A 27,320-nucleotide genomic window follows, 5' to 3' on the forward strand; every position below is an offset into this window, starting at 1 on the left:
CTCCTCTATCCAACTCTGTGAATCTCTGTGTGTTCCAGACGGTGGAGAACACCTAAGGAACAGGTTACTGGCAGGATTTGTCTCTCTCCTACTCATTCCTCTCTCTGATCCTCCTGGTCACCTCTGTCTACTTCCTCCCTCTCCTCTTCCCCGTATAACTCTGTAAATACCTCTGAGCGGTCCAGACTATAGAGCGCACATAAGGAAGTGACTACTGGCTAGCTTGCTCTCTTCTCTTTTGATCTCACCGCATCTCATTCCAGTTACCTCTAACTACCCCCTCCATCTTCTTTTCTCCTTATAACTCAGTGAACCTCTCTGAGTGTCCCTCAATGTGGAGAAACTTTTCATCTTTAAACTAGATGTTTTATCATCGGTGCTGTATAGATGGAGAAGTCTAGAGGCTACTGTAAAAATAAAACTGAAAACCAGAAGCAGGGGGCTTAAATCCAAAGCCTGAAAACATTAGAGAACTCTTGAATTCAGGGAACATTAAGCAATAGGAGCCCATCTACTGCCTTCATACCTACACCGAAACCAAGCTCCACCCAAGGGCCAACAAATTCCAAAACAAGACATACCACGCAAATTCTCCAGCAACACAGGAACACTCCCCTGAGCTTCAATATACAGGCAGCTCAAAATTATCCCAAAACCTTTGATGTCTTGTAACCCATTACGGGTCACTCCATTGCACTCCAGAGAGAAGAAACCCAGCTCCACCCACCAGAACTCCAACACAAGCCTCCCTAACCAGGAAACCTTGACAAGCCACTGATAGAACCCCACCCAAAGTGAGGAGGCTCCATAATAAAGAGAACTCCACAAATTCCCAGAATATAAAAAGGCCACCCCAAACGCAGCAATATAACCAAGATGAAGAGACAGAGGAATACACAGCAGGTAAAGGAACAGGAGAGTTGCCCACCAAACCAAACAAAAGTGGAAGAAGTAGGGAATCTACCTGAGAAGGAATTCCGAATATTGATAGTGAAAATGATCCAAAATCTTGAAATCAAAATGGAATCACAGATAAATAGCCTAGAGACAAGGATTGAGAAGATGCAAGAAAGGTTTAACAAGGACCTAGAAGAAATAAAAAAGAGTCAAAATATAATGAATAATGCAATAAATGAGATCAGAAACACTCTGGAGGCAACAATTAGTAGAATAATGGAGGCAGAAGATAGGATTAGTGAAATAGAAGATAGAATGGTAGAAATAAATGAATCAGAGAGGAAACAAGAAAAATGAATTAAAAGAAATGAGGACAATCTCAGAGACCTCCAGGACAATATGAAACGCTCCAACATTCGAATTATAGGAGTCCCAGAAGAAGAAGACAGAAAGAAAGATCATGAGAAAATCCTTGAGGAGATAATAGTTGAAAACTTCCCTAAAATGGGGAAGGAAATAATCACCCAAGTCCAAGAAACACAGAGAGTTCCAAATAGGATAAACCCAAGGCAAAACACCCCAAGACACATATTAATCAAATTAACAAAGATCAAACACAAAGAACAAATATTAAAAGCAGCAAGGGAAAAACAACAAATAACACACAAGGGGATTCCCATAAGGATAACAGCTGATCTTTCAATAGAAACTCTTCAGGCCAGGAGGGAATGGCAAGACATACTTAAAGTGATGAAAGACAATAACCTACAGCCCAGATTACTGTACCCAGCAAGGATCTCATTCAAATACGAAGGAGAAACCAAAAGCTTTACAGACAAGCAAAAGCTGAGAGAATTCAGCACCACCAAACCAGCTCTCCAACAAATTCTAAAGGATATTCTCTAGACAGGAAACACGAAAAGGGTGTATAAACCCGAACCCAAAACAATAAAGTAAATGGTAACGGGATCATACTTATCAATAATTACCTTAAACGTAAATGGGTTGAACGCCCCAACCAAAAGACAAAGACTGGCCGAATGGATACAAAAACAAGACCCCTCTATATGCTGCTTACAAGAGACCCACCTCAAAACAAGGGACACATACAGACTGAAAGTGAAGGGCTGGAAAAAGATATACCACGCAAATAGAGACCAAAAGAAAGCAGGAGTGGCAATACTCATATCCGATAAAATAGACTTTAAAACAAAGGCTGTGAAAAGAGACAAAGAAGGCCACTACATAATGATCAAAGGAACAATCCAAGAAGAAGATATGACAATTATAAATATATATGCCCCCAGTATAGGAGCACCGCAATATGTAAGACAAATGCTAACAAGTATGAAAGGGGAAATCAACAATAACACAATAATAGTGGGAGACTTTAATACCCCACTCACACCTATGGACAGATCAACTAAACAGAAAATTAACAAAGAAACGCAAACTTTAAATGATACATTCGATCAGTTAGACCTAACTGATATCTATAGGACATTTCATCCCAAAACAATGAATTTCACTTTTTTTTCAAGTGCTCATGGAACCTTCTCCAGGATAGATCACATCCTGGGCCATAAATCTAAACTTGATAAATTCAAAAAAATCGAAATCATTCCAAGCATCTTTTCTGACCATAATGCATTAAGATTAGATCTCAATTACAGGAGAAAAACTATTAAAAATTGCAACATATGGAGGTTGAACAACACACTTCTGAATAACCAACAAATCACAGAAGAAATCAAAATATGCATAGAAACGAATGAAAATGAAAACACAACAACCCAAAACCTGTGGGACACTATAAAAGCAGTGCTAAGAGGAAAGTTCATAGCAATACAGGCATACCTCAAGAAACAAGAAAAAAGTCAAATAAATAACCTAACTCTGCAACTAAAGCAACTAGAAAAGGAAGAGTTGGAGAACCCCAGAGTTAGTAGAAGGAAAGAAATCTTAAAAATTAGGGCAGAAATAAATGCAAAAGAAACAAAAGAGACCATAGCAAAAATCAACAAAGCCAAAAGCTGGTTCTTTGAAAGGATAAATAAAATTGACAAACCATTAGCCAGACTCATCAAGAAGCAAAGAGAGAAAAATCAAATCAATAAAATTAGAAATGAAAATGGAGAGATCACAACAAATAACACAGAAATACAAAGGATCATAAGAGACTACTATCAGCAGTTGTATGCCAATAAAATGGACAACGTGGAAGAAATGGACAAATTCTTAGACAAGTACAATTTTCCAAAACTGAACCAGGAAGAAATAGAAAATCTTAACAGACCCATCACAAGCACGGAAATTGAAACGGTAATCAGAAATCTTCCAGCAAACAAAAGCCCAGGTCCAGATGGCTTCACAGCTGAATTCTACCAAAAATTTCGAGAAGAGCTAACACCAATCCTCCTCAAACTCTTCCAGAAAATTGCAGAGGAAGGTAAACTTCCAAACTCATTCTATGAGGCCACCATCACCCTAATACCAAAACCTGACAAAGATGTCACAAAAAAGGAAAACTACAGGCCAATATCACTGATGAACATAGATGCAAAAATCCTCAACAAAATTCTAGCAATCAGAATCCAACAACACATTAAAAAGATCATACACCATGACCAAGTGGGCTTTATCCCAGGGATGCAAGGATTCTTCAATATCCAAAAATCAATCAATGTAATTCACCACATTAACAAATTGAAAAATAAAAACCATATGATTATCTCAATAGATGCAGAGAAGGCCTTTGACAAAATTCAACATCCATTTATGATAAAAACTCTCCAGAAAGCAGGAATAGAAGGAACATACCTCAACATAATAAAAGCTATATATGACAAACCCACAGCAAACATTATCCTCAATGGTGAAAAATTGAAAGCATTTCCCCTAAAGTCAGGAACAAGACAAGGGTGTCCACTTTCACCGCTACTATTCAACATAGTTCTGGAAGTTTTGGCCACAGCAATCAGAGCAGAAAAAGAAATAAAATGAATCCAAATTGGAAAAGAAGAAGTAAAACTCTCACTGTTTGCAGATGACATGATCCTCTACATGGAAAACCCTAAAGACTCCACCAGAAAATTACTAGAGCTCATCAATGAATATAGTAAAGTTGCAGGATATAAAATCGACACACAGAAATCCCTTGCATTCCTATACACGAATAATGAGAAAGTAGAAAAAGAAATTAAGGAAACAATTCCATTCACCATTGCAACGAAAAGAATAAAATACTTAGCAATATATCTATCTAAAGAAACTAAAGACCTATATATAGAAAACTATAAAACACTGATGAAAGAAATCAAAGAGGACACTAATAGATGGAGAAATATACCATGTTCATGGATCGGAAGAAGCAATATAGTGAAAATGAGTATACTACCCAAAGCAATTTACAAATTCAATGCAATCCCTATCAAGCTACCAGCCACATTTTTCACAGAACTAGAACAAATAATTTCAAGATTTGTATGGAAATACAAAAAACCTCGAATAGCCAAAGCAATCTTGGGAAAGAAGAATGGAACTGGAGGAATCAACTTGCCTGACTTCAGGCTCTACTACAAAGCCACAGTCATCAAGACAGTATGGTACTGGCACAAAGACAGACATATAGATCAATGGAACAAAATAGAAAGCCCAGAGATAAATCCACACACATATGGACACCTTATCTTTGACAAAGGAGGCAAGAATATACAATGGAGTAAAGACAATCTCTTTAACAAGTGGTGCTGGGAAAACTGGTCAACCACTTGTAAAAGAATGAAACTAGATCACTTTCTAACACCACACACAAAAATAAACTCAAAGTGGATTAAAGATCTAAATGTAAGATCAGAAACTATAAAACTCCTAGAGGAGAACATAGGCAAAACACTCTCAGACATAAATCACAGCAGGATCCTCTATGATCCACCTCCCAGAATTCTGGAAATAAAAGCAAAAATAAACAAATGGGATCTAATTAAAATTAAAAGCTTCTGCACAACAAAGGAAAATATAAGCAAGGTGAAAAGACAGCCTTCTGAATGGGAGAAAATAATAGCAAATGAAGCAACTGACAAACAACTAATCTCAAAAATATACAAGCAACTTCTGCAGCTCAATTCCAGAAAAATAAACGACCCAATCAAAAAATGGGCCAAAGAACTAAATAGACATTTCTCCAAAGAAGACATACGGATGGCTAACAAACACAAGAAAAGATGCTCAACATCACTCATTATTAGAGAAATGCAAATCAAAACCACAATGAGGTACCACTTCACACCAGTCAGAATGGCTGCGATCCAAAAATCTGCAAGCAATAAATGCTGGAGAGGGTGTGGAGAAAAGGGAACCCTCCTACACTGTTGGTGGGAATGCAAACTAGTACAGCCACTATGGAGAACAGTGTGGAGATTCCTTAAAAAATTGCAAATAGAACTACCTTATGACCCAGCAATCCCTCTGCTGGGCATACACACTGAGGAAACCAGAATTGAAAGAGACACATGTACCCCAATGTTCATTGCAGCACTGTTTATAATAGCCAGGACATGGAAACAACCTAGATGTCCATCAGCAGATGAATGGATAAGGAAGCTGTGGTACATATACACAATGGAGTATTACTCAGCCATAAAAAAGAATTCATTTGAATCAGTTCTGATGAGATGGATGAAACTGGAGCCAATTATACAGAGTGAAGTAAGCCAGAAAGAAAAACATCAATACAGTATACTAACACATATATATGGAATTTAGGAAGATGGCAATGACGACCCTGTATGCAAGACAGGAAAAAAGACACAGATGTGTATAATGGACTTTTGGACTCAGAGGGAGAGGGAGAGGGTGGGATGATTTGGGAGAATGGGAATTCTAACATGTATACTGTCATGTAAGAATTGAATCACCAGTCCATGTCTGACGTAGGGTGCAGCATGCTTGGGGCTGATGCATGGGGATGACCCAGAGAGATGTTGTGGGGAGGGAAGTGGGAGGGGGGTTCATGTTTGGGAACGCATGTAAGAATTAAAGATTTTAAAATTTAAAAAATAAAAAAACAATTAAAAAAATAAAATAAAATAAAATAAAAATAAAAAATAAATAAATAAATTCCCATACAGGCTAATTCTGGGTGGTCTTTAACAATATAAATAGCAAGGCCACACCTACATAATAATATTACATCAGCAGGAACAATCTTATCAAGAACTATTTGTAAACACTTGCAAAGCACCAGACAATGTGCTAAGTACCTTGTGGAATTTCCCCCATTAATCCTTGCAATAACTTTATGGAGAAAGAATTATTATTCCCATTTTTACAGATGAAGACACAAAAGTTTCTCAATATTATAGTTTTGGGGTGCTAGGATTGGGATTCTAACTTGCATCAAACCCCAAATCCTGTGTTCTTAATTCAAAAACATTTTCTCAAGCATTTTGCTTCCTTAACAGGGTGGGAGGAAAAGATAGCTTACAATGGACTGAGAAATAGAAGTGTTTTCAATATGTATTTACAATATTATTGGAGAGAAAAGAGTAACATGGGAGAAAATAGCTGTAGTTTGTTATGTGTGTAAGCTCCAGATTGAATAGATCAGTCAGTAAGAATTACAGGATTTAAAGAAGGGAAAGTCATTGTTATTGGATGCTAGCAACAAACTTAGTTGGAAGGGGCCAGATGTCATTGGGTTTTCAAAGGAGAAGCTACAATGCAGACAGAAAAGCTGGGAAAGCTTTTTCTGGTAGGAAAAAGCACATTAGCAAGAGCAGACACTGAAAGTATTATAGCAAGAATGAGAGACTAGAAAGAGACAAGTTTACTTTATCCAGTCTGGAGGGAACTCACAAAGCTTGATGTTTCACAAAAAATTTAAAAATTGATTAATACATATAATTTGAAATGGAGAAGAATTCTGAGACAACAAATTCATTATGAGTTATTATGAATTCATTTACTTTTGCAAAATGTGATCAGCACTTCTGGACCTACAATATTATGTGAGATGAGTCCTTTCAAATGTATTGATGGACCATATACACTAGGATCAACCAAGGCCTCTTGTTAAAAATGCAGGTTAACTGATTCTCTCCAGGAACCCACTGAATCAGAATCTTTGCAAAATGAACTCAGGAATTTGGATGTCCAAATGCTTTTCAAAATATTAAGATATTTCATTGAGACATAGCTTTCATAAAACAAGATGCATATCTTTTAAGTATTTATTTTGATAAAAGTATACACTCATGTATATGTACCAGTCAAGAATGTACAAACATTACTAGCATTCTACAAAGTTTCTTGTGCCCCTTTGCAGTCAATCCTCCACTACTCCAGGTAAACTGTGATCTGATTCTCAATCTCCATCAGCTAATTTTGACTGTTCTAAGACTTTATATAAATGGGATCTCATAAGGATGTACTTTTTTGCACTGACTTTTTTCTTACAACATCAAACCTATGAGAGCCGTCTTGTTGTAGGCATCTACAGCTTGTTCATTGTTTTGTTGCCGAACAGTATTAAAGTATGTGAAAATACCATAATTTGTTTATCCATAAGTATTATTGATAGACATTTGAGTGGTTTCTAATTTGGGGCTGTTGTGAATAAAGAAAGCCATGGTGAACATAATCATATCCATTTCATAAACTTGTGATTTTATTCCTCTTGGATAAAAATAATTAGGAGTTGATTCACTGAGTCATAGGGTAGGTATATGTTTAGCTTTAAAATAAAAATGACCAATCAGTTATCTCAAGTGGTTGTACCATTTGATATTCCCACCAACAATGTAGGAAAGTTCTGGTTTCTCCATATCTTCACTTTATATTTTCAAGTTTTATCATTTTATCCATTCAAGGTCAATCTATATTTTTATGGTTAGTGCTTTCTGTGTCACAAGGTTCAAAGCTTTTCAGTAACTTCTTTATAATAATGCCTAATTTTCTTGTTATTTCTTCTTTGACTCATGGGATATTTAGAGATATCCTCTTTAATTTCCAAATATTTTGAAATTTTTCTGTATACCATAATGTCACTGATTTTCAGTTTAATTCCACTGTAGTCAGAAGAAAGACTGTGTAAGGTTTCAATTTCTTGAAATTTAGCACATCCACATTATGGATCGAACTATGACCTAGCTTGCCCCAGAAAATCAAGTGCATCCTGCAGTTTCGTGTGGTGTTAATGTCAATTTTAGGTCAAACTGGTAAAGTTTAGATTCTCTATATCATCAATGAATTCTTGCTTACTCATTCAACCGACTACTGAGAAGTATTAATTCATCTATGAATACATGATTTATATACGTGTGTGTCTACCATTCAGCTCGCTTACATTTATATGATGTCTTGCAGACAATATATATTTTTTTCTGGTCTGATAATCTCTGCATTCTAATTTGAGTGTTTTAGTCTATTTGTATTAATGGTTTAGTTCTATATGAGTTTAAATCTATCATCTTGGTATTTACTTTAATTTCACTGTTTTTTGGGGGGGCAGTTATTGATAGTTTAGTATTCTATTTTATTTAGTATTCTATTTTACTTCTTCTATTGACATTTTAGCTATATTGCTTTTTATTATTACTTTTCTTTGTTTCTCTAGGAATTACAATATGTATCCTTAACTATTAAAGAATCCTTAGAATTAATGTTTTACCAGTTCACACTTCACACTTCCAATTTCACAAAAGTAAGAACATCAATGTAAGTACACTTCACAATGTGAAACATTTTTATTACTCTACCAACTTAATAGTGTTGTTGTCATATGTTTCATTTCTATTTTTTCCTTTTTTAATTTATCTTTTAATCCCTTCCCTCCTGTACTCCCCTCCCACTCCCCTAGGTTGTAACAGAGCACTGGCTTTGGGTTTCCTTTACATATGTTTTTACTTTACATATTCCACCTTAAAACGATGTCATTTTTGCTTTAAAGAGTTTATTTACCTTTTAAACATATTGAGAGGAGAAAATTTTAAAGTAGTCTTTTATATTAACTTTTGTATTTATCCTTTTTAGTGCTTTTCATTCCTTCTTGTGGAAAAAAATTCCCATCTAACATCATTTCCCTTCAACTTGATGAATTTCCTTTAAAATTTATTATTGTGTAGATCTGCCAACAATAAATTTTCTCTGCTTTCATTTATGTAAATATGTATTTCACTCTCTTATTTAAGGATATTTTCATTACATGTAAATTCTAGTTCAGTGAATTCTTTTTCCTCCCCTTTGAGATCTTTAAAGATGGCCATTCCATTGTCTTTTGGCCTTCATTATTTCTGACAAAATATCAACCATCATTCACATTCCATTTCATATAACACTGTTTTTCCCCTCAACAGCTTTAAATATGTTCTTCTCATCTCTTTGTCTTTGGTTTTCAGGATTTTGACTAGGATGTGCCCTACTTTGGTAATTTTTGTATTTACTCTCCTGCAGCTTTTTATTGCAAATGCAGATGACTGATTCCCACTTCAGACTTACTGTGTCAAATTCTCTAGTGGTGTAACAAAGATCTAAATTTATAACAGTTCATAATTATTTTTACGGATACTGAAAATTAGAGAATCACTAAACTACAGTCCTAAGACTAATCCCTATCCTGAAGAAATTTAAGTTATTGTATAGAGTTTAGATATACATTCAAAATCTATAGTATTAGGATATAAAAAATATGCCATATCAGTGCAGATGACTTGTTAAGAAATTTCAGAAAAAAGGAAAACTAAATGATAAGATGTAAAAGCTTTATAGAAGGTATAGCATTTAAGTAGAACTCAAAAGCTGAGTGACATTTTGATTTGAAAAGTTAGATGAGCGTGTCCCCAGTTTAACTGATCATCTTTAAACACTATCAGGAACAATAATTTTACCACCCTGAAATGAATTTTGAAACTGCTATTACTGACAGCAAATAGAGTTGAGAGGCCAAGCTCAGGGAATATTTCTAATAGACTTAAATTGAAGGTCTCCAATCTCTCAACATTTAGTATAGAACTGTATCCACACACACAACATGTGATAACCCCACACTGAGCAGAAAAGAGACCTGGAATGCTTTCCAGCCCATTAAAAAAATGCAATAGCTTCTTATTTTTTTTAATGCAACATAACCTGGATGTCAGGTTGCATTAAGATGCTTTGGGTTACGATGACATAAATAGTTGAACATAATGAAACATGACACTGAGAAATATGGGCATCGATCTGTGCCACTAATTTAAAGACGCACTGGGTTTTGCCTTGATCTGTTTTTATGTCCTCAACCAAGAAATGACACATGGATAATGGGTATTGTCTGCTTTGTTGTTCCCAGGACAGGTTGCACAGAAGAGTTTTTCCATTATTGACACATCCTTGGTATTGACAAGAGGGTTATCATATTCTCTTTCTCATGGACTCTTGTCAAATAGTCATAACTTACACAAACAAGAACAGAATCATTCTAAAGGCAGTTTTCAGGAAAACAGATTCCAATTGCTTCTCATGCTTCAGTCTACATTACAGAGCTGAAATTTAATCTTGATTTATTCACATAATCAATAAACTATGTTTTAGGCTAGGGGCTAGGGATACAAAGATGGCTACAACCTGACCACATAGTCTTGTCTGGTATTTATTGAAATGTATCTTCTTAAGAGCTGTTCCTCAATGTAGCCATAAAATCTCTGTGTTTTGGAAACACAGTTAAACACACAGCAGACATTTGGGGGCAAAATTAAAGACTGAACTGGTTCAGAACTATCTGCTTCACACCCAGCTGGAGCAGTGTAGTCACAGGTCTCTGCTGTGTGACAACTGGAGCTGATCTGCCTGTAAAATCTTGGTATTTTCATCACTCTCCTATTCTTTAACAGGAGGCTAGAAAATTCCACCCATCAGCCTGCACAAACAGGAAGGAATCTTATTATTTCCCTGATGCTATGGGTGTGATTATTTGAAATATATTGGATACTGAAGCCTGCTCCAAGTATAACTGTGAGTTCCAAATTTATAATGTGGAATAGAGACCCAAATTGGGAATAAACATAAAATATACCCATAACTAGTGAAGCCCCAGAAGTGACAAAAGAATACTTTGTTGTTAAAGGATTTTTCCAAATTACGGAAACTGCTGGAGTCCAACAGAAAATAAATTCTGCTTACTAGGTAATAATAATAATAAATTACATGACATTTTAAGAGACAAATCTCCAAGACAGAGAATGAACACACATAATAACACCAATAACAAAAAAAAGGAGACATTGTGTAAAATTCTTTAAAAAGACTTTAAAATAAAAGTATTAAAATGGCTTTATGAATCCAATTTAATGTTTTCTTAACGTTAGTGCTTTCTGTGTCATGTTTAACAAATTTTTGCCTATTCCAAGATTATAAATACATTTTCCTGTTTTCTTTTAGAAACATTGTTTTAATGTTCATATTAGTCAAAAAGTAGAGTACAGGATATTTTCAATGCATATACTGACAAAAATCTCCTATTCAGCATATATAAAAAATACCTACAAATCAATAAGAAAAAAAAAACAGATAATCCAATAAAATAGTAGGCAAAAATCTTGAAAAAGTACTTCACCAAAAAGGATAGCAAAATGTCCAGTGAATATTTGAAAAAAATATTCAACATTATCAGTTATAACCTAAATGAAAATTTGGGCTTCCCGGTGGCTCAGATGGCAAAGAATGTTCCTACAATGCAAGAGACCTGGGTTAAATCCCTAGGTTGGAAAGATTCCCTGGAGAACAGAATGTCTACTCACTCCAATATTCTGGCCTGGAGAATTCCATGGACAGAAGAGCCTGGCAGGCTACAGTCCATGAGGTCATGAAGAGTCAAACGTGACTGAACAACTAACACTTAGTTTAAATGAATATTTAAAACATTGTGAGATACCCACTGCATAACCAGCAGAATGTCTAAAATTATAAAGGCTGTCAGTAGCAAGGATTGGCAAGGATGTGAAGCAATTAGAATTCTTATATATTGATGAGTTTTGTTGCATATCATTATGTTGATTTTAGAAAATAGTTTTGCAGCAGAGATTAAAGCTAAACCTATGTATACCTTATGATCAGTAATTCAATACATAGGTATGTACCTAATTGATGTGTACTTATGTCTACCTAAGACATATGGCTAAAAATGCTGTTGATATAAAGTGGATGCTCAGTGAAAAGTTTATAGAAATTTTCTCTACTATTCTTGGAACATTTCTATAATCCTAAAATTATCTCAAATTAACCAAAAGTAAACTTTTTAAAATGCTGGACAAAGAAATATAAAACTTGTTTCCATTTGTATGAAATTCAACAAGAATAATAAATGACTATAGAGAATCCCTTTAGGGTAACATTACTCAGAAGGGACTAAATGAGCCTTCTCTGGTACTGGAAATGTTTTATATCTTTTTCAAGGTTGTGTTTATATAGTATTTATATAAAGAAAAGGTAAAGAAAGAAACAGGTCTGAAAAACTTAAACTTGACACAAATAGAAATCATCTATTTCTTCTTTGGCAGAAAGCAAAGAAGAACTGAAGAGGCTCTTGATGAAAGTGAAAAAGGAGAGCAAAAATGAAGCTTAAAACTCAGCCTTCAAAAAACTAAGATCATGGCATCTGGCTCCAACACTTCATGGCAAATAGATGGGGAAACAGTGGAAACAGTGGCAGACTCTATTTTCTTGGGCTCTGAAATCACTGCAGATGGTGACTGCAGCCATGAAATTAAAAGACCCTTGCTCCTTGAAGAAAAACTATGACCAACCTAGACAGCATATCAAAAAAGCAGAGACATTACTTTGGCTGACAAAGGTTGGCATTTTGGCCACCTGATGCAAACTACCCCATTGGAAAAGACCCTGATACTAGGAAAGATCAAAGGCAAGAGAAGGGACAACAGAGGATGAGATGGTTGGATGGCATCACCGACTCGATGGACATGAGTTTGAGCAAGCTCCAGGAGTTGGTGATGGACAGGGAAGCCTGGCGTGCTGGAGTCCATGGGGTCACAAAGAGCTGGACATGACTGAGCAGCTAAACTGAACTTCAAAATAACCAGCCAGTAGTCTTCAAAAGTGAGATGATATGTGAAGAGAGGTGGGAGGAGGTTCAGGATTGGGAACTCATGTACACCCGTGGTGGATTCATGTCAATGTATGGCAAAACAATACAGTATTGTTTCGCTCCCCCTTTGAGATCTTTAAAGATGGCCATTCCATTGTCTTTTGGCCTTCAATTTTCTGACAAAATATCAACCATCATTCACATTCCATTTCATATACACTGTTTTCCCCTCAACAGCTTTAAATATGTTCTTCTCATCTCTTTGTCTTTGGTTTTCAGGATTTTGACTAGGATGTGCCCTACTTTGGTAATTTTTGTATTTACTCTCCTGCAGCTTTTTATTGCAAATGCAGATGACTGATTCCCACTTCAGACTTACTGTGTCAAATTCTCTAGTGGTGTAACAAAGATCTAAATTATAACAGTTCATAATTATTTTTAGCGGATACTGAAAATTAGAGGAAATCACTAAACTACAGTCCTAAGACTAATCCCTATCCTGAAGAAATTTAAGTTATTGTATAGAGTTTAGATATACATTCAAAATCTATAGTATTAGGATATAAAAAATATGCCATATCAGTGCAGATGACTTGTTAAGAAATTCAGAAAAAGGAAAACTAAAATGATAAGATGTAAAAGCTTATAGAAGGTATATAGCATTTAAGTAGAACTCAAAAGCTGAGTGACATTTTGATTTGAAAAGTTAGATGAGCGTGTCCCCAGTTTTAACTGATCATCTTTAAACACTATATCAGGAACAATAATTTTACCACCCTGAAATGAATTTTGAAACTGCTATTACTTGACAGCAAATAGAGTTGAGAGGCCAAGCTCAGGAATATTTCTAATAGACTTAAATTGAAGGTCTCCAGTCTTCTCAACATTTAGTAAGAACTGTATCCACACACACAACATGTGATAACCCCACACTGAGCAGAAAAGAGACCTGGAATGCTTTCCAGCCCATTAAAAAAATGCAAATAGCTTCTTATTTTTTTTAATGCAACATAACCTGGATGTCAGGTTGCATTAAGATGCTTTGGGTTACGATGACATAAATAGTTGAACATAATGAAACATGACACTGGAGAAATATGGGCATCGATCTGTGCCACTAATTTAAAGACGCACTGGGTTTTGCCTTGATCTGTTTTTATGTCCTCAACCAAGAAATGAACACTGGATAATGGGTATTGTCTGCTTTGTTGTTCCCAGGACAGGTTGCACAGAAGAGTTTTCATTATTGACACATCCTTTGTATGACAAGAGGGTTATCATATTCTCTTTCTCCATGGACTCTTGTCAAATAGTCATAACTTACACAAACAAGAACAGAATCATTCTAAAAGGCAGTTTCAGGAAAACAGATTCCAATTGCTTCTCATGCTTCAGTCTACATTACAGAGCTGAAATTTAATCTTGATTTATTCACATAATCAATAACTATGTTTTAGGCTAGGGGCTAGGGATACAAAGATGGCTACAACCTGACCACATAGTCTTGTCTGGTATTTATTGAAATGTATCTTCTTAAGAGCTGTTCCTCAATGTAGCCATAAAATCTCTGTGTGGAAAGCTTTTTCTGGTAGGAAAAAGCACATTAGCAAGAGCAGACACTGAAAGTATTATAGCAAGAATGAGAGACTAGAAAGAGACAAGTTTACTTTATCCAGTCTGGAGGGAACTCACAAAGCTTGATGTTTCACAAAAAATTTAAAAATTGATTAATACATATAATTTGAAATGGAGAAGAATTCAGAGACAACAAATTCATTGTGAGTTATTATGAATTCATTTACTTTTGCAAAATGTGATCAGCACTTCTGGACCTACAATATTATGTGAGATGAGTCCTTTCAAATGTATTGATGGACCATATACACTAGGATCAACCAAGGCCTCTTGTTAAAAATGCAGGTTAACTGATTCTCTCCAGGAACCCACTGAATCAGAATCTTTGCAAAATGAACTCAGGAATTTGGATGTCCAAATGCTTTTCAAAATATTAAGATATTTCATTGAGACATAGCTTTCATAAAACAAGATGCATATCTTTTAAGTATTTATTTTGATAAAAGTATACACTCATGTATATGTACCAGTCAAGAATGTACAAACTTTACTAGCATTCTACAAAGTTTCTTGTGCCCCTTTGCAGTCAATCCTCCACTACTCCAGGTAAACTGTGATCTGATTCTCAATCTCCATCAGCTAATTTTGACTGTTCTAAGACTTTATATAAATGGGATCTCATAGGATGTACTTTTTTGCACTGACTTTTTTCTTACAACATCAAACCTATGAGAGCCGTCTTGTTGTAGGCATCTACAGCTTGTTCATTGTTTTGTTGCCGAACAGTATTAAAGTATGTGAAAATACCATAATTTGTTTATCCATAAGTATTATTGATAGACATTTGAGTGGTTTCTAATTTGGGGCTTTTGTGAATAAAGAAAGCCATGGTGAACATAATCATATCCATTTCATAAACTTGTGATTTTATTCCTCTTGGATAAAAATAATTAGGAGTTGATTCACTGAGTCATAGGGTAGGTATATGTTTAGCTTTAAAATAAAAATGACCAATCAGTTATCTCAAGTGGTTGTACCATTTGATATTCCACCAACAATGTAGGAAAGTTCTGGTTTCTCCATATCTTCACTTTATATTTTCAAGTTTTATCATTTCATCCATTCAAGGTCAATCTATATTTTTATGGTTAGTGTTTTCTGTGTCACAAGGTTCAAAGCTTTTCAGTAACTTCTTTATAATAATGCCTAATTTTCTTGTTATTTCTTCTTTGACTCATGGGATATTTAGAGATATCCTCTTTAATTTCCAAATATTTTGAAATTTTTCTGTATACCATAATGTCACTGATTTTCAGTTTAATTCCACTGTAGTCAGAAGAAAGACTGTGTAAGGTTTCAATTTCTTTAAATTTAGCACATCCACATTATGGATCGAACTATGACCTAGCTTGCCCCAGAAAATCAAGTGCATCCTGCAGTTTCGTGTGGTGTTAATGTCAATTTTAAGTCAAACTGGTAAAGTTTAGATTCTCTATATCATCAATGAATTCTTGCTTACTCATTCAACCGACTACTGAGAAGTATTAATTCATCTATGAATACATGATTTATATACGTGTGTGTCTACCATTCAGCTCGCTTACATTTATATGATGTCTTGCAGACAATATATATTTTTTCTGGTCTGATAATCTCTGCATTCTAATTTGAGTGTTTTAGTCTATTTGTATTAATGGTTTAGTTCTATATGAGTTTAAATCTATCATCTTGGGTATTTACTTTAATTTCACTGTTTTTTTGGGGGGGCAGTTATTGATAGTTTAGTATTCTATTTTATTTAGTATTCTATTTTACTTCTTCTATTGACATTTTAGCTATATTGCTTTTTATTATTACTTTTCTTTGTTTCTCTAGAAATTACAATATGTATCCTTAACTATTAAAGAATCCTTAGAATTAATGTTTTACCAGTTCACACTTCACACTTCCAATTTCACAAAAGTAAGAACATCAATGTAAGTACACTTCACAATGTGAAACATTTTTATTACTCTACCAACTTAATAGTGTTGTTGTCATATGTTTCATTTCTATTTTTTCCTTTTTTAATTTATCTTTTAATCCCTTCCCTCCTGTACTCCCCTCCCACTCCCCTAGGTTGTAACAGAGCACTGGCTTTGGGTTTCCTTTACATATGTTTTTACTTTACATATTCCACCTTAAAACGATGTCATTTTTGCTTTAAAGAGTTTATTTACCTTTTAAACAAATTGAGAGGAGAAAATTTTAAAGTAGTCTTTTATATTAACTTTTGTATTTATCCTTTTTAGTGCTTTTCATTCCTTCTTGTGGAAAAAAATTCCCATCTAACATCATTTCCCTTCAACTTGATGAATTTCCTTTAAAATTTATTATTGTGTAGATCTGCCAACAATAAATTTTCTCTGCTTTAATTTATGTAAATATGTATTTCACTCTCTTATTTAAGGATATTTTCATTACATGTAAATTCTAGTTCAGTGAATTCTTTTTCCTCCCCTTTGAGATCTTTAAAGATGGCCATTCCATTGTCTTTTGGCCTTCATTATTTCTGACAAAATATCAACCATCATTCACATTCCATTTCATATAACACTGTTTTTCCCCTCAACAGCTTTAAATATGTTCTTCTCATCTCTTTGTCTTTGGTTTTCAGGATTTTGACTAGGATGTGCCCTACTTTGGTAATTTTTGTATTTACTCTCCTGCAGCTTTTTATTGCAAATGCAGATGACTGATTCCCACTTCAGACTTACTGTGTCAAATTCTCTAGTGGTGTAACAAAGATCTAAATTTATAACAGTTCATAATTATTTTTATGGATACTGAAAATTAGAGAATCACTAAACTACAGTCCTAAGACTAATCCCTATCCTGAAGAAATTTAAGTTATTGTATAGAGTTTAGATATACATTCAAAATCTATAGTATTAGGATATAAAAAATATGCCATATCAGTGCAGATGACTTGTTAAGAAATTTCAGAAAAAAGAAAACTAAATGATAAGATGTAAAAGCTTTATAGAAGGTATAGCATTTAAGTAGAACTCAAAAGCTGAGTGACATTTTGATTTGAAAAGTTAGATGAGCGTGTCCCCAGTTTAACTGATCATCTTTAAACACTATCAGGAACAATAATTTTACCACCCTGAAATGAATTTTGAAACTGCTATTACTGACAGCAAATAGAGTTGAGAGGCCAAGCTCAGGGAATATTTCTAATAGACTTAAATTGAAGGTCTCCAGTCTCTCAACATTTAGTATAGAACTGTATCCACACACACAACATGTGATAACCCCACACTGAGCAGAAAAGAGACCTGGAATGCTTTCCAGCCCATTAAAAAAATGCAATAGCTTCTTATTTTTTTTAATGCAACATAACCTGGATGTCAGGTTGCATTAAGATGCTTTGGGTTACGATGACATAAATAGTTGAACATAATGAAACATGACACTGAGAAATATGGGCATCGATCTGTGCCACTAATTTAAAGACGCACTGGGTTTTGCCTTGATCTGTTTTTATGTCCTCAACCAAGAAATGACACATGGATAATGGGTATTGTCTGCTTTGTTGTTCCCAGGACAGGTTGCACAGAAGAGTTTTTCCATTATTGACACATCCTTGGTATTGACAAGAGGGTTATCATATTCTCTTTCTCATGGACTCTTGTCAAATAGTCATAACTTACACAAACAAGAACAGAATCATTCTAAAGGCAGTTTTCAGGAAAACAGATTCCAATTGCTTCTCATGCTTCAGTCTACATTACAGAGCTGAAATTTAATCTTGATTTATTCACATAATCAATAAACTATGTTTTAGGCTAGGGGCTAGGGATACAAAGATGGCTACAACCTGACCACATAGTCTTGTCTGGTATTTATTGAAATGTATCTTCTTAAGAGCTGTTCCTCAATGTAGCCATAAAATCTCTGTGTTTTGGAAACACAGTTAAACACACAGCAGACATTTGGGGGCAAAATTAAAGACTGAACTGGTTCAGAACTATCTGCTTCACACCCAGCTGGAGCAGTGTAGTCACAGGTCTCTGCTGTGTGACAACTGGAGCTGATCTGCCTGTAAAATCTTGGTATTTTCATCACTCTCCTATTCTTTAACGGGAGACTAGAAAATTCCACCCATCAGCCTGGACAAACAGGAAGGAATCTTATTATTTCCCTGATGCTATGGGTGTGATTATTTGAAATATATTGGATACTGAAGCCTGCTCCAAGTATAACTGTGAGTTCCAAATTTATAATGTGGAATAGAGACCCAAATTGGGAATAAACATAAAATATACCCATAACTAGTGAAGCCCCAGAAGTGACAAAAGAATACTTTGTTGTTAAAGGATTTTTCCAAATTACGGAAACTGCTGGAGTCCAACAGAAAATAAATTCTGCTTACTAGGTAATAATAATAATAATAATAAATTACATGACATTTTAAGAGACAAATCTCCAAGACAGAGAATGAACACACATAATAACACCAATAACAAAAAAAAGGAGACATTGTGTAAAATTCTTTAAAAAGACTTTAAAATAAAAGTATTAAAATGGCTTTATGAATCCAATTTAATGTTTTCTTAACGTTAGTGCTTTCTGTGTCATGTTTAACAAATTTTTGCCTATTCCAAGATTATAAATACATTTTCCTGTTTTCTTTTAGAAACATTGTTTTAATGTTCATATTAGTCAAAAAGTAGAGTACAGGATATTTTCAATGCATATACTGACAAAAATCTCCTATTCAGCATAAAAAAATACCTACAAATCAATAAGAAAAAAAAAAACAGATAATCCAATAAAATAGTAGGCAAAAATCTTGAAAAAGTACTTCACCAAAAAGGATAGCAAAATGTCCAGTGAATATTTGAAAAAATATTCAACATCATCAGTTATAACCTAAATGAAAATTTGGGCTTCCCCGGTGGCTCAGATGGCAAAGAATGTTCCTACAATGCAAGAGACCTGGGTTAAATCCCTAGGTTGGAAAGATTCCCTGGAGAACAGAATGTCTACTCACTCCAATATTCTGGCCTGGAGAATTCCATGGACAGAAGAGCCTGGCAGGCTACAGTCCATGAGGTCATGAAGAGTCAAACGTGACTGAACAACTAACACTTAGTTTAAATGAATATTTAAAACATTGTGAGATACCACTGCATAACCAGCAGAATGTCTAAAATTATAAAGGCTGTCAGTAGCAAGGATTGGCAAGGATGTGAAGCAATTAGAATTCTTATATATTGATGAGTTTTGTTGCATATCATTATGTTGATTTTAGAAAATAGTTTTGCAGCAGAGATTAAAGCTAAACCTATGTATACCTTATGATCAGTAATTCAATACATAGGTATGTACCTAATTGATGTGTACTTATGTCTACCTAAGACATATGGCTAAAAATGCTGTTGATATAAAGTGATGCTCAGTGAAAAGTTTATAGAAATTTTCTCTACTATTCTTGGAACATTTCTATAATCCTAAAATTATCTCAAATTAACCAAAAGTAACTTTTTAAAATGCTGGACAAAGAAATATAAACTTGTTTCCATTTGTATGAAATTCAACAAGAATAATAAATGACTATAGAGAATCCCTTTAGGGTAACATTACTCAGAAGGGACTAAATGAGCCTTCTCTGGTACTGGAAATGTTTTATATCTTTTTCAAGGTTGTGTTTATATAGTATTTATATAAAGAAAAGGTAAAGAAAGAAACAGGTCTGAAAAACTTAAACTTGACACAAATAGAAATCATCTATTTCTTCTTTGCAGAAAGCAAAGAAGAACTGAAGAGGCTCTTGATGAAAGTGAAAAAGGAGAGCGAAAATGAAGGCTTAAAACTCAGCCTTCAAAAAACTAAGATCATGGCATCTGGCTCCAACACTTCATGGCAAATAGATGGGGAAACAGTGGAAACAGTGGCAGACTCTATTTTCTTGGGCTCTGAAATCACTGCAGATGGTGACTGCAGCCATGAAATTAAAAGACCCTTGCTCCTTGGAAGAAAAACTATGACCAACCTAGACAGCATATCAAAAAGCAGAGACATTACTTTGCTGACAAAGGTTGGCATTTTGGCCACCTGATGCAAAGAACTACCCCATTGGAAAAGACCCTGATACTAGGAAAGATCAAAGGCAAGAGAAGGGGACAACAGAGGATGAGATGGTTGGATGGCATCACCGACTCGATGGACATGAGTTTGAGCAAGCTCCAGGAGTTGGTGATGGACAGGGAAGCCTGGCGTGCTGGAGTCCATGGGGTCGCAAAGAGTTGGACATGACTGAGCAGCTAAACTGAACTTCAAAATAACCAGCCAGTAGTCTTCAAAAGTGAGATGATATGTGAAGAGAGGTGGGAGGAGGGTTCAGGATTGGGAACTCATGTACACCCGTGGTGGATTCATGTCAATGTATGGCAAAAACAATACAGTATTGTAAAGTAAAATAAAAAATAAATTAAAAAAAATAAAATTAAAATAAAAATTAGGCAATTTTTGTCTCCTTAAAAGGATGCAGGAAAAAAAAAAAAAGGATGCAGGAGATTAACATCTAAATTTTTTTAAAAAGCTTCAAGATCTATTTAATGTGCATAGAAAGAAAGCTACATGTTTACATGCTGATACAAATATTTTAATAAAGTAATTTCACCAAATGAAAATAATAATAATAATAATAATAATGAGGAAGCTTCCCAGTTTGAAAGTTTTGTGTTGAGTTGAATTATAACTAAATTTTTTGTAGTTTATACATTTTATACATTTATACAATTTATAACTATGGAGAAAGTGAGTATTAAATTTGAAACCTTTAAAAAAAGAAAACATTGAAGCAAAATAATCTTTTTTTTTCAGGCAAAGACTACAGGATTTTAACATAAGCAAACTGTCAGGGAGAGAGCTATTAAAAGGCAATTTATGTATCAAAGTCTCTCAAGAGAGAGGCTGGGGAGAGGCTAGGCTTTACTACCAAGAAAGGTTGTGTGTAACTGGAGCTTAGCCCCACATCCTCCGTGCTCCAGATCCAGAGGCCCTCAGAGCAAGCTCAGAATTTCAGCTCCTCAGCAGCAACACATTTTGCACTTCTGCTCCCAGTTCTTGGCAAAACAAGTTTACCATCAGGAGGGGGAAGTACAGTTCTATGGTAGAAGAGACAGTCAATATTTTGAATATAATATATCTCCCAAAGCTTGATAGAAGGAAGGAGTGGCAGGCATGCAAAATATCAAATGATTAATATAGCAAGCATGTTTGTTCATTGAAAATATTGATAGAAAATAATGAAAATTTAGATGTGGATGTTTTACAAATAAGGCAGGAAATATAGGACAATGGAAAGTGAAGGAGACATGAGTTTTAAAGATTCAGGTCTCCATACATTTGGGCATGGAATACAAGTAAGATTGGGCTTCCTTTGTGGCTCAGATGGTATAGAATTGGCTTGCAATGCAGGAGACACAAGTTCAGTCCCTGGGTGGGGAAGATCCCTTGGAGAAGTGAATGGCTAGCCACTCCAGTATTCTTGTCTGGAGAATTCCATGGACAGAGGAGCCTGGTGGATTAGAGTTCATGGGGTGGCAAAGAGTAAGACATAACTGAGTTACTAATACTTTCGCTTATCACCTTTCAAGAATAAGATTAACTTTTTAATTATTTGGGGATAAATAGGTATTTTAGACACAGCCATTAAGAATAAAAATATAATGTATACCTTCCTATTTCAGTTGAGAAAAAAGGAGGGGTATAAAGAACTAACTCTAACTCAAAGCATTGATGTTGTTCAGTCACTAAGTTGTGTCAAACTCTTTGCTGCTCCATTCTCCTCTTGCCCTCAATCTTTCCCAGCATCGGGGTCTTTTCCATTGAGTTAGCTCTTCACATCAAGTGGCCAAAATATTGGACTTTCAGCTTCAGCATCCAATGAGTGTCCTTCCAATGAGTGTTCAAGGTTGATTTCCTTTAGGACTGGTTTGATCTCTTTGCAGTTCTAGGGACTCTCAAGAGTCTTCTCCAGCACCACAATTTGAAAGCATCAGTTCTTCAGTGTTCAGCCTTCTTGATGATCCAACTCTAACATCTATACATGACTACTGGAAAAACCATACCTTTAACTATACTGACTTTTAATAAAGTGAAAAATGCAAAATAAGATAACAGAAACAAGTTCAAATATTCAAACCCCACCTATAATCAAAAGATTTCCCTATTTTTCATCAACATGGAGACCAGTATTAAAGATTGTCCCTTAGCCTGGGTCCTGTTACCTACAAATTTTGAGAAAAACCTGGGAAGGTTTGCCCTTGGTCAAGGATTTTTCACCGATAACCCAGAGAGCCCCAGAACCTTTAATGAAATATATCATTTGTAACTTGAAGAGTTTTAACATGAATTCAAGCTGAATAAAGTCTGTTTTATAAACAATATTACAGAGACTTTTGTCTAAACATTTATGATGTTTAAATTACACAAAAGGTATAATTAATACACAATTACAAAAAAAATCCCAAGAAATTATGAAAGCAAACTTAAGAGTAAAGCAAGAGCCAAAAGATAAAAAGGAAAAAAATGTCAACAATTTTGAAAATGAAAGTTTAATTTTTGAAATTTAAAGATTTTAAACTCTACTCTGGACATTAGTGATTTTGAATTAAGAATTTAAAGATATTTTAGAGAAGAATTTTTCTGCTATAATATGGCAAAAATTATCAAAAGCCCAGAAAATAGGATGAACAATTTGAAGAAAAGAGTAGAAGAAAGGGTAAAGTAACAATGTTTTTAAAGGTAATAACTGAGAACTATCCAAAATTTAAGAAAACCAAAATAAAAATATTCATCTAATGGGCATTCTCAGATTTAAAAGAAACTTTTAAAAGAAAGTTAGATATTAGATGATACACATAATCATGGTGTACATACTATGGATTATTTATTTATTTATTTAACCTTTCATTTAAAACTTTAAAATCCACTCCAAGTCACAGAGAAGCAAAACTATAGAATATTATGAATTAAATGACAATTTTAAAAGCTTTGAAAATTGATAAATTACTTTAAATAAAAGCAAATGATACCATAGTAACAAGTGAAATTCCCTTTAGCCATCCATAGGTGCCAAAAGATAATGGATAAAACACTGGAAATACTTAAGGAAATAACTGCAAACTTAAAATTACAAAGTTGTATAGGATTATAAAACAAAGGCATAATTTATTCATTCAGCAAATAATTTTCTTTGAGTTTGCTGTTTCAACTCCTGTCCTAAACTTTGGAATATAGCAGGAAACAAAAGACAAAGCCCATTTTCTCAAGCTTCTTTTCTATGAGGACAGACAATAAAGAGATAATATGTCATAAAGTGGTAATTGCCATAAAAAGAAAATGTAGGATGAAGGATACAGAGTAGTGATGGGAACTTGTCGTTTATGAAGCAGCATAAAGAAAGCCCTTTCCAAAGACATGACATTTGATGAAATTCCTAAAAGAATCAAGGAGCTATCCATACATATGTCTGAGACAATGAATTCCAGATGGAGTACTCAAAATGACTTTTAAAAAGAGGAGGAGCAGGGGAGGGGAAGAAAAAAAGAATAACTCAAGTTTTTGGCTAGAGGAATTGACAGAATGGAGTTGTCTTCAGCAGATGCCAGTTTATAATTGAAAAACCAAGAGGCTGCTTCTGTACATGAGATATCCAAAAGACATTTAAATGGGGGCATCATGTAGGCAGCTAGATATAGGAATTGGGAATCCAGGGGCAAAGGTTGGAATGGGAGATACAAGCCGGCATCCATTTATTAGCTAAAGCCATGGGCTAAGTATGAATAAAGATAAAAACAGACAACTCAGAGCTGAACCCTGAGGAATGCAGGATGTACAAATAAAAAATGAGGAAGGAACCCATACAGAAGCCCACTTAACAGAGGCCAACCAGGAAGATGGAGAATCCAGAGAGTACCATAAAGATGAAATGTGGAATGTGTTCCATAAAGAAGTGGTAAACTACGTCTAACGTTGCTTATGAGTCAAAGAAGAAGAACCAGAGACGTGACCATTGGATTCGGCATGGGAGGTCATTACTCAACAAGAAAAGATTCAGTGAATAGAAAGTAACAGTGATCTGACTGGGAAGGAAAAAAGTGAACAGGATAACGTGCACAACTCTTTCCAGGAGTTTTCTTGAAAAGACAGTTTCAGTTATATACATGCTGAGTTTATTACCCATAGACTCTCATCATAAAAATTATTAAGGTATCCACTTCAGCCAGAAGAATATGTACTTGGAAGAAAGTTTCACAATGATGAGCACAGAAATGGCTTTTAAAAAGCAGTAAATTTAATTAGCTATGGATTATAAATAAATTTAACCTTTATTTTTAAAAGTAAAAATAATTTTTTAAGCTAATAAGATAGAGGGGAGGGCTGTTCGATGAAGAAATATGTCATGCTAAAACTGACAGAATTTTCAGAACAAATGACTAATACATAATTATAGTGGAAATTTTAAAGCTTATATGTCAGGGACTGACACATGAAAGTGACAATAAATCTTTACCAACATAGAAGTTTTGAACAACAAAATAAAAATACGTATCTAATAGCCATTTACACAAGTCAGCTCAGAAAAATAAAGATTCTATGATGTTTTCAAGTTCATATAAAACATTTTTTAATTTATTGTATGTGAATAAAGTCAAAAAACTAGTTTCAGCCAATTTCAAACATCAATATCATAAAAACCATATTCATTGAGCACGGTATCATTAAATTAAAAATTAAGAGGAACAAAACAAAAACAAGCTCAGATTGTTTTGATGATTGCTCAACACTTTGTGAGCTAAAAAGAAAATTGTGATAAAAACTATAGCATGTTTTGAAAGCAGCTTCTAGATATAAAGTGTTCATTTAAAATTATAATAATGGAAAATAAATGAATTGACTTTCAACTCAAAAGCCTGATAAGGAAAAGAATAAACCTTTAAAAAGCAGAAGGAAATAACAATGATAAGATCAGAAAGTAATTAATCATTAGGTGCACTTGTATAATGTTTATAATTAAATAGAAAAAAAAACAAAGAAGCAATGCAGAGAATCAGCAAAATTAAAAAAGATATTACAAAAACTAAGATAAATTTCTAAATTGAACATGTAAAAAAATCAAAGGTAGAAAAGGCAAAAAGTACTAGTAATTAACAAGAGAATTAACAAGGGATCGACAGATATATGAGGGCTTCCCAGATGGAGCTGGTAGTAAAGAATCTTACTGCCAATGCAGGAGATTGAAGAAACGCAGGTTCTATCCTTGGGTCAGGAAGATCCCCTGGAGGAGGAAATGCAACCAGCTCCGGTATTCTTGCCTGGAAAATTCCATGGACAGAGAAGCCTGGTGGGCTACAGTCCATGTGGCTGCAAAGAGTTGGACACGACTGAATGATGAACATACATGATGCACACAACAGATATATGACATATAAAACGATAGACCAATATTTCCATAATTTAAATCTTAGCTTATGTACTTTTCATTGTTCCAAGACATTTGTTAAAATGCAAGTATGATTATTTAACCATGAAAAAATCATACATACAAACGTTGACAATGAAATTGAACAGAGAGAAACTGTAATACAGAAAAGTACTCCAGTGAAAATAACATACAGATGCCAATTATATAAATCATTTGAAAGAAGGAAAAACAGTAAAAGTACTCCAATTTTTTTATTATTTTGGCATAACTTTGACACCAAAGTTGGACAAAAGAGGTTCAAATAAACCTATTTTGTAAATCCCCTAAATAAAGCATTAAAATTTTGAACTTTATGTGCATTTTTGAAGATTGAGCTATTATAAGGTAGCATTTTACTTATGAATGCATGATTATCTAAAAATCAGAAACATCAGTTTATTAAACTTATTGACAGATTAAGGATGTCAGTTTATTGACCTCTCAATAAAGCAGGAAATCATTTAGTTCATTCAAATTTTTAAATTCTCAAGTTAACTAAGAATACTTAAGTAAGGGCACCCTTAACCTAATAAAAGGTATCTATCAAAGCTTAAAGCAAACACTGAACTTCATTATGGAAGTTTAGAATCATTTTAACGGATATGAGGGGAAAAAAATAAAGAAATATGCTATCATTTTGTCAATCAACACTGTACCAGAGCCTCATATCAATTCAACGTGACAAAAATAGAGGTAAGAGTGTAAGAATTGAGAAGAAAGGGACAAAACTGTCCTTGCAGGAGCAGTTTTCTTTTAGACTACTGCTGATGAATAGGGATGCTTTCAGTTCTTTTAAGTATATTATTAATTATCTCAGTAAATTTTCCTGGATTTCCTTTGCAGACTGGGAAACCAATACTGAATGGTTTCTTTCTTGGTAACACAAAAACTGGAAGGAAGGCAGCAGGATTCTGTTTTCTCCGCAGTGTGTGGCACCTTCAAATTCAGCGCAATCCCTTTTATTCATTTTAAATTTTTATTGGAATATAATTGCTTTACAATGTTGTGTTGGTTTCTGTTCTACAGCAAACTGTATCAGTTATACGTATAGCTGTTTTTTAGATTCTTTTCCCATATAGGTCATTACAGAGTCCTGAGTATAGTTCCCCATGCTATACAGTAGGTCCTTATTGGTTATCTATTTTATATATAGTGGTCTGTGTGTGTCAATCCAACCTCCCAATTTATCACCCCCTCACTTTCCCACCTGGTAGCCATAAGTTTATTTTCTTACATCAGTGACACTAT

Source organism: Capra hircus, chromosome 24, assembly GCF_001704415.2.
Source record: "Capra hircus breed San Clemente chromosome 24, ASM170441v1, whole genome shotgun sequence".
NCBI classification, from domain to species: domain Eukaryota; kingdom Metazoa; phylum Chordata; class Mammalia; order Artiodactyla; family Bovidae; genus Capra; species Capra hircus.